The sequence below is a fragment of the Penaeus vannamei genome, chromosome 27 (assembly GCF_042767895.1).
Source record: "Penaeus vannamei isolate JL-2024 chromosome 27, ASM4276789v1, whole genome shotgun sequence".
Classification (NCBI taxonomy): Eukaryota; Metazoa; Arthropoda; class Malacostraca; order Decapoda; family Penaeidae; genus Penaeus; species Penaeus vannamei.
Window position 1 is genome coordinate 21670840 of NC_091575.1, and position 10000 is coordinate 21680839.

Genomic DNA, 10000 nt, shown 5'->3' on the forward strand with positions numbered 1-10000 from the left:
ATATATATATATATATATGTATATGTATATGTATATATATATTTCTATATATATACATATACATATATGTATATTCATGTATATGTTATATCATACACATTTATTAATTTACTTATTTATTCATTATTCATGATAATAGGGATATTCACATTTTCCAAGAAGCCGCACGGAAGATCTAGTTGAGTCTCCCATACTACTAAGTTTTCTTTAATGCGATTTTCTTGAATATTTTTCATATAATTTTTTCGTGATATTTTTTTTTTATGTTACATCCACAAACATTAAACGAAACGTCATTCACATTCTCATCGTTCTCATTTTATCTTCGTTATGTTCATTACATCTCTATTACGGGCAATCCATTCACATTAATGCAATTTTCTCACTTTTTGCTCGGCCCCACTATCTCAATTGTCTCTTAATTTTCAATTACTAATTAGAAACCTACTTCCGACACTTATTCCACTTTTAGACTTATATTTTTCCAAGAGATTTTTGTTATCAAATCCTTATTCTCTGTTATATATCGATATATATCTTCATTTTATTTTCCTAACCTCAGTTCTCTTCATTTCAGTTGGTTATTCATTATATTGTGAGTCTGTGACATGAAGATATTACAGAACCAAGTGTGTGGTTGCTAGCTTGCTGAATGAGCTGCAACTATACGCTTTCCCTTATTTGAGAACAGCTGGAAAGATTAAGGAAAGATTAACGTCTCTAGGTTAAACGATTCGTATCACAACTTTTTCATTCTTTGACCCGATCAATATATTATAATTTCCATAGACCCATTCAGTGATTGTCATCTTTTCAGATTCAGTTATTTCTAGTTATGGATAGCGTTATGGTGTCAATAGCTATAGGACGAGAACACTATAAAAAAAGAGAGAGAGAGAGGGAGAGATAATCGTATGTAGGTAATGTGAGATAAAATTCAATTTTAATTCGACGTCATGATTTTCATATCTTCCCATGACCCCCCAGAGTGTACCCTGAGGTCCCCCTGGAAGCCATGACCCCCAGATTGGGAACCCCGGTGTTAAACAGTAATTTAGAAGGAAAAGTCAAGGTCTATGAGGTAGTTTCCCCTTATCATTTAATTTACAGGAGGAAGTATATAATAGAATGTTGTATGCATTTCCAAATCACTAGAAAATAAATTCTTTAAGGTTGATACATTGCATTTTTCATAGATAGTGATATTGATAATCTGTACGTGCTGAGACCCAGTCTAATTATAAGGGTTATTTTTCTCTACACTAGCGAGGTGTATAGATATTTGATAAATCGGGAAAATTACAAACATGTGATAATAAGTTACACAATAACAGACAAAAGTGTAGTTGATGTGTGTGTGTGGTTTTGCAGGTGAATGAACGATTGTTCGCGTGAATAACCAGGAGTTTGAAGAATGAGCAAGAGAATGGAGAGGGCGTTAGATGAATGGAAGAAAAGTGGGAATGAATGAAAGAAAGAATGAATCAGCGGAGGATGTGAATGTACGAGTGAACGCACGAATAGATCGACCACAAATCTGCATTCCTTTTGCTGAAACTTTCTAGCCCCCCCCTCTCCTCTCTCTCTCCTCCCTCCCCCTTTGTAGCTCTATAAATGGCTCCTTCCTTTTCCCCTCCCTCCCCCCCCCCTTTCTACCCCTCTTGTACCCCCTCCTCGTCTTCTTTTCCTTTTTTGCTCTTGTTTCTCTCTCCTTCTGCCCCTCTGCTTTTTCCTTATAGCAAAAATTTAAATAGCTCCTTCTCTTTCTCCCTTTTTCTCCACTTCTCCCTTCCCTCTGACCATTTCTTTTCCCTCTTCCCCTCTCTCACCCCCCCCCCTTTCCCCCGCCGCTTTAACCCCTCTTTCACTTTCCCCTCTCCTTGTTGTTCCTTTCCCTCTCCCTCTCTTCCATTTCACCTGCCCTCTCCCTCTCTTCCATTTCACCTGCCCTCTCCCTCTCCCTTCCTTCCCACCTCCTCATTCCTCTCTTCGCTTCGTTCTCACCTCCATTGACCCTCTCCTCGCCTTCTTTTCTCTCCTCTTCGCACCTTTCTCTCTCTCTCTCTCTCTCTCTCTCTCTCTCTCTCTCTCTCTCTCTCTCTCTCTCTCTCTCTCTCTCTCTCTCTCTCTCTCTCTCTCTCTCTCTCTCTCTCTCTCTCTCTCTCTCTCTCTCTCTCTCTCTCTCTCTCTCCATTTGATCCCACTTCCCTTCTCCTTCTCCCTGCCCCTTCCTTCCCACCTCCAGTATCCCCCTTCCATCCTCCTACCTCCCCTTCCATCTTTTTCTCCCTCTTCCTCCCTCCCTCCCTCTCTCTCCCCTCTCACTCTTCCACTTTCCTTACCCCCTTCCTCCTCTCCGTCTCCTTTCCCCCACCTATTCGCTCCCCCCTCCCTTTCCATCTCTTTTTCCCCTCTTCTTCCCTCCCTCCCTCTTTTTCCCCTCTCACTCTTCCACTTTCCTTACCCCCACCCTCCCTCCTCTCCGTCTCCTTTCCCCCCACCTACTCGCTCCCCCTCCCTCCCTTTCCATCTCTTTCTCCCCCTCTTCCTCCCTCTCTCTCCCCTCTCACTCTTCCACTCTCCTTACCCCCACCCTCCCTCCTCTCCGTCTCCTTTCCCCCCACCTACTCGCTCCCCTCCCTCCCTTTCCATCTCTTTCTCCCCTCTTCCTCCCTCTCTCTTCCCCTCTCACTCTTCCACTCTCCTTACCCCCACCCTCCCTCCTCTCCGTCTCCTTTTCCCCCTTCCTCTCCTTCGCTCCCCCTCCCTCCCTTTCCATCTCTTTCTCCCCTCTTCCTCCCTCTCTCTCCCCTCTCACTCTTCCACTTTCCTTAACCCCACCCTCCCTCCTCTCCGTCTCCTTCCCCCCCCACACCTACTCGCTCCCCTCCCACTCCCCCACCCCCCCACCCCTCTCACGCGTCCACCTTGCAAAGAAACGTCAGAAATGGCTTCATGGTCTTTGCACTGTCTCTGCATTCCTTCGCAACATTATTGTCTTTCTCTTCTTTGGGGCGATTTCTTAGACGAAAGTTCTCGATCGAATGCGGTTTCACTCGTGACGCCAAGATTACGTGGCCGTTTGTCTTGTCTTGCTGTTCTCTCTCTCTCTTGCTTGTTGTCGTTTGTTTCTTGTTCTTATTCGTATTTTGGTCTCTCTTGCTTGTTGTTTATTTCTTATTCTTATTCGTATTTTGCTCTTTTACTTATTGTCGTTTATTTCTTATTCTTATTCGTATTTTGTCCCTATTCATTGTTTATTTCTTATTCTTATTCGTATGTTGTTCTCTCTTACTTATTGTTTATTTCTTATTCTTATTCTTATTTTGCTCTCTTATTTATTGTTTATTTCTTATTCTTATTTGTATTTTGCTCCCCCTTACTTATTGTTTATTTCTTATTCTTATTCGTATTTTGCTCTCTCTTACTTATTGTTTATTTCTTATTCTTATTCGTATTTTGCTCTCTCTTACTTATTGTCGTTTATTTCTTATTCTTATTCGTATTTTCTTCTCTCTTACTTATTGTCGTTTATTTTTTATTCTCATTCGTATTTTGATCTCTCTTACTTATTGTTTATTTCTTATTCTTATTCGTATCTTGGTGTTTGTTTCGCATTCCTGTTTTTTTCTTCAACTTTGTCATTGTTGTTGTTGCTGTTAATCTTGCTGCTGGTAGTGATACTTGTAGGGGTGATGTATTATTTTTGTCATTTTTATTAATTGTGTTGGTATTGTTATAATAATTCCTATAATACGGATAATAATGTATAATGTAAATGGTAATAATAACGGTACAGCAGGAATAGTAATAACAGCAAAAATAATGTTGATGACTTTGATGGTGATGATGATGATGATAATAAATATATGCTTTATAATACAAGGTATTCTGAAATGGGTGAATAATTCATGTAGCTATGTAATCACGGTCATGTTTACAAAATATCGGCTGAAATACTGTGCATACAATATCCGGTAAATTGTCACGTATATGTAAATGTACCTACGCGGGGGTAAGGGTTTTTTTTTTTAATCGAACTCAGACCCTTATTGAGACGGTCCTAAATGACACGTGAGATAAAAAAAAAATGTACAAATGGAATGATATACAGATGGAATTGTCATGAATCATAATGTTAGTTTACATTTTTTTTTTTTACGAAAAAGGTGTATTTTCTAGTAATGTTATTAAATCATAATGTTAGTTAACAATATTTAACGAAAAAGATGTATTTTCTAGTAATGCTATTAAATCATAATGTTAGTTTACATTTTTTTTAACGAAAAAGATGTATTTTAGAGTAATGTTATTAAATCATAATGTTAGTTTACATTTTTTTTTCTTAATTAACGAAAAAGATGTATTTTCTAGTAATGCTATTCATCAGCAAGAAGTTCTCATAAGAAAAGGAATATATCTACTATGCCAAATACATTTTTCAACAAACCTCAGTAAATACAGGGCATCCCCCAAGAACCGTGCCCCCAAGATGTCTGGCTACGTCCCTCTACGCAAAGTCCTATTAAGTATATAGACTTTGCCTGTAGGTACCCTGCCTTTCGTTCGCGTGTCAGAGAGAACCTGGATCTCGGCCTTATTACTAATGTCATATTGCAGCGTAAAAAAAAGTACCAAAGCTTGTTCTAAAATAAATGGAAAATACGAGAATAGGTCTTTCTCATATCCATGGTATAAGGCCTCGCTCTCAAAATAATACAACAGGTCGTTTGGTTTTGGGCAATACATGTGTTCCATCTTCCTTATTATTATTATTATTACTATTATTTTCTTATCATAGTCATTATTACTATCGTTGCTATTATCATTATTATTATCATTATTATTGTTAGTATTATTATTATCATTACTAGTATTAACATTATCATTATAATATTCATTTTCATTGTCATCATCATCATTATCATCATGATTTTTATTATCATTACTATTATCATTATCATTATTATCATTATTACGATTACTGTAAATGTCATAAATATTATCATCAGTAGTATTATTAGTATCATTGTTATCATTATTGTTATTATTATCATTATCATTTTTTATCACCATCATCATTACCATCATTATCACAAACATCATTACTATTAGTATTATCATTATTAATCTTTAGTTATACATTATCGGGCTATAGCTATTATGACGATCGTTATTACTTCTATCTTTATGTATTATTTATATTATTTCTGCGTTTTATTCTCCCTTTCGCTGTTTAAATTATCATGGCTATCATTATTACTATCATTATATATTATTTATTGTTATTTCATTGTTTTCTTCTCCCTTTCACTCTCTATATCTCTTACTCCTTCGTTTTTTCTGTTTTCAGGTTCATATTCCATCTTTTACCTTCTCTCTTCTCATTCCCTCCCTTCTCTCATCCTCAGACTTCCCCACATCCATTTCTTTGACTATCTCTCTCTCCTCTCTCTCTTTGTCTTTCTCTTTCTCTTTCTCTTTCTCTCCCTTTCTCTCTCTCTCCCCCCCCCTCTCTCTCTCTCTCTCTCTCTCTCTCTCTCTCTCTCTCTCTCTCTCTCTCTCTCTCTCTCTCTCTCTCTCTCTCTCTCTCTCTCTCTCTCTCTCTCTCTCTCCTCATCTTGTCCTCAAGCTCCTCCCCCATTACCTTCACGCCTCCTCCACCACCCACCCCCACCCCGTCCACCCCGCCCACCACACGTCCACGCCCCCCTCCTTCTCGGGCCGCCTTGTAGAAACTCGATATCACGAAATAAATAAATGAAAAAGTAATCCCTATAATCTGCCGATTAAAGAAAACGGGATCACGTTACGTCATCAGTTTGTCCCTACCACAATGGCGTCTCGAGTGTGACGTGGCGGTCGTCCTTGCCCCTTGGTGGTGATGTCATAATGGCTCCTTTTGTGGTGATGTAACAGCTATTATTGATGGACGGTGATGTCATTTACGGAGGCTACAGTGATGCCGTTTACATTAGTCTACGTTGGTGTTGATTGCGGATCCTGAAGCCTACATAAGCCTACATTGTTGTACCTCAAGTATGGTGATGTCTTTCTTTCCGTGGTCTTGCCCCATGATGACTTCAGTTGATGATGTCAGTGACCTTATTTGGAAAAGTCGTCAGATAGATCTCCCTCAGAAATACCATTCCATCCAAGGCTCTTCCTATGAGAAGTCACTAGGTTAGGTTCAGCTGAAGTCTGAAGTCAGTCGCTCTTCTTCAGTATCGTCGCTCCATCAACGACCTCACTAATGGAGCTCCATCATCTACTCCAACTTCGCTGACATCACTTAATCGCCCCCCCCCCCCCCAACCTTTCTGACGTCTCCAACCTCATGGGTGTTCTTCACCTACACCAACCACACTGACGTCACTTAATCGCCCCGTACACCTCTGACATCCCTTATCCCCCCAATACCTCTGACGTCACTTATCCCTCAACCCCTCTGACGTCACTTACCCTCCAACCCCTCTGACGTCATTTACCCCAACCTCTCTGACGTCACTTTCCCCAACCCCTCTGACGTCACTTACCCCCAACTCCTCTGACGTCACCTATCCCCAACCCCTCTGACGTCACTTACCCCCCAACCCCTCTGACGTCTCTCCAACATCTACCCGAACCTCACTGATTGAAGTCCCCAACCCCACTGATGTCTCTATACCACCTACCCCAACCCAATTGATGTCACTCCATCAACCTGAACTCCCTGACGCCCCCACCCCTCTGACGTCACTCCACCATCGCCCCCCAACCTCCCCGACGTCACTCCCGCCGGTCTCCTCAACGGTGACATCACTACCCGAGTCTTGGGAAAGTGACGTCACTGTCTGGACGTGCCCCTAGGCCCCAAGATCCTGATATCCTTCTCAAGACGGGATAACCACGCCTGTCTCATCTTACCCTAGGATGAGTCTTCGCTTTTGTGTTCCTTCGTCTCTCCTTCTCCATTTCTTTCTCTCTTTTGTTCTCGCTTCCTCTTTGTGTCTCCTTCGTTTTTCCTTTTTTGGGGGCTCTTTCTCCGCTTTGATTTTATTTCCTGTTTTTTTTCTCGTAGATATATGTTTGTCTTTTTTTTCTTGCTTTTTCTCTTCTCTTTATTTCTTTTTCATTCCTTCTTTGTTTCTTTTTTGTTTGTGGCACTTTCGTACACATTTCTCACTCTTATTTTTAGTGTTTTTATTTTTTTTTTAGTTTCTTTGTTCATTTTTATGGCTTTTTTTGCTCCATATTTTTATTCTCTCTCTTGGTTCCTTATTTCTATTTTCTTTCACTGTGATGAATTTAATTTTCTTTTTTTTTTATTCCACATCCCTGCATTCTCTTAACGGTTTCTAAATACTTTTATCCAACTTGTATTCATTTGTTTCCAGGACTTTCAATGAATTTTCTTAGTCATTCTCAGCTCTCTAATTCCTGATTTTTCTATTTTCTTCTCTTCATCTTATTCTTCCCATCTCTTCTATCGTTTTCTCTCTATTTTTTTCGTGTCGATCTCTTAGTCCGTGATTTCAAATAGTTCCTGTTTTCTTTCGTATCTCGGTCATTCTTTTATTTCTCTGTCTGTCTGTCTCTGTCTCTGTCTCTCTCCCTCTCTCTCTCTCTCTCTCTCTCTCTCTCTCTCTCTCTCTCTCTCTCTCTCTCTCTCTCTCTCTCTCTCTCTCTCTCTCTCTCTCTCTCTCACTCACTCACTCTCTCTCTCTCTCTCTCTCTCTCTCTCTCTCTCTCTCTCTCTCTCTCTCTCTCTCTCTCTCTCTCTCTCTCTCTCTCTCTCTCTCTCTCTCTCTAGTATTATCCCCTTATTACATTTCCTTTTGATATTTAGAATGTAGTCCCCCATCTAATTTTTTCTCTAGATCCTTGTATTTCTTATTGTCTCTATTTTCATTGCTTTGCTTTGTTCTTCATTTTATATCCGTTTACTTTTCAGTGTTCTTTATTATTTTACCAATAATCGTCCCTCTCTCTCTCTCTCTCTCTCTCTCTCTCTCTCTCTCTCTCTCTCTCTCTCTCTGTCTCTCTCTCTCTCTCTCTCTCTCTCTCTCTCTCTCTCTCTATTCGTTCTTCCGTTCACATTTTCTAAATTTTCTTTCCTGACTCCATTCTTCTATCTCATTTTCCTCATCTCCCAATCCACCATTGCTCCCTCTTCGTCTCTCTCTCTTTCTCTCAATGTTTACTTGCCATAAGGTTACTGAATTGCCAATCATGTGTAATACGAGATTGATATACTAATGGGAATGTAATGTAATCTATTTGCTTCTATCTATCAATCTCTCTAGTGTCTACCACGATGTAAGCGAGTCCACTATATCTAGGGCGTAACTTTTCCCGACTTAAAGACATTTTCGTGCTATCTTTGTACGAAATCGGATAAGAAAGATATTGAGAAGCAACTGCGAAAGCGTATCTCCTTGTTTAATCCCATTGTAATTGAAACCGAACTTGGGGTGCACTTGAATGCTCAATAGAATACCTTTGAATTTTGCATTTTTATATACTCCACCTTTCGGTAAAGTGCGGGTATGACAGTTTTTTTATTTGCTCTAAGTCTACTTTCTTTCGTCTATCACTTAAGTTGTATTATTTAGAAAGAAACTGAGGCTCAATTTTGTATTGTTAAAATGAGGAGTAAAGTGTATATTTTTACTTTAATACCCGTAAATAAACGTAAAGATAGCTCCCCAAATATATTTTACGTTGACTAGAATATTGTTCTTTGTGTGTGCATGCTTGTGTGACTAACGGCGCAAGAGTTTAATAATTACTTTCTCATCTCTTTAGCTCTCGCTGATGGTCGGGTGAAGGGATGCTCGTCTTAAGGTAAGTGTCATCTGTATGCATTTCCACTTTCAATTATCCTGGCATTCCTGTCTCATCTTATTCATTTCTGTATCTTGTTTTCATCTTCTTCGCGCCTTTTCACTTCTCTCATTTGTTTTTTAATCTTCTGTTTCCACCTCCATCTGCGTCCCTGTGAACTCACGTAATTCTACCTAACTTTCTGTCGGAGAACAAACATACCGGGCAAATATCCTTCAAAACAAATCGAATTCAATCAAATTTTCGACTGTCTTCACATTCCATTTCCTCCAGCCATCTCCAAGTTAAACTCGAGGTCATTTCAACTTGTGGTTTTCAAGGTCACGTTTCAAGATGGCAACAATGATCACGAGTTCATGTTGCGCCGTAAGGTCGCATGGACGCGGCAACGATGACTCACGATATTCAGTGATTAATCCACTTGCACTTCAAAGATCGCACGCCACAATGATCAAGGAAATGTAACGTGCTTTAAGTGACGGTGCTACTGCGGTATCGGTAAAGTTGGGAGTCACTCTTTGGAACTCTATGCAACGGTTGCAATAAGGTTAGATATTCCACTGTTTGTTTGCATAATGTAGAGAAAATGCAACGTAAATGTTTTAAGTACGATTGTCATGTCGTACTGACTTTTTTATATCCCGAAGAAATTATTACATTTTCTTCAACTTCGTTTTGATTATTAATTATGAAGACTAATGATCTGAACATAATTGCTGCTACAGTACTACCAAGAGACACGCGTTCAATTGAGTTAATTGGGTTTTACGGTTAGACATGCATTCAATGGATACATCGTACTATTGTATTATCCATATTTAACAATGGTAGATCTGCTTGTAATGGAGAAAATAAAAAGTTTGCAGATACACATTCATATCTATTAGAAATGAGGCCAGACAAGACCACATGTCAATTTCCAAATGATCTTAGAAACGTTGAAATAAATCACAACGTCAGCGGAGTGAGAGCGGGCCAAAGGGAGACCGCTAACCGTCGGAAAGAACAGCTGATGTGCTTTCGCCGGAACATTTCTTCAAAGTGCGCGGCGCCGTGACCAAGAGTCGATGTAACGAGCGCTCCTATTGGTCCGTCGGGCTCTAGCCTACGTCGCGAGGCTAGTTACTCTATTAACGGAGATATTGTTTTTCTTGGTCTCCCTAGCGCTTGTTTT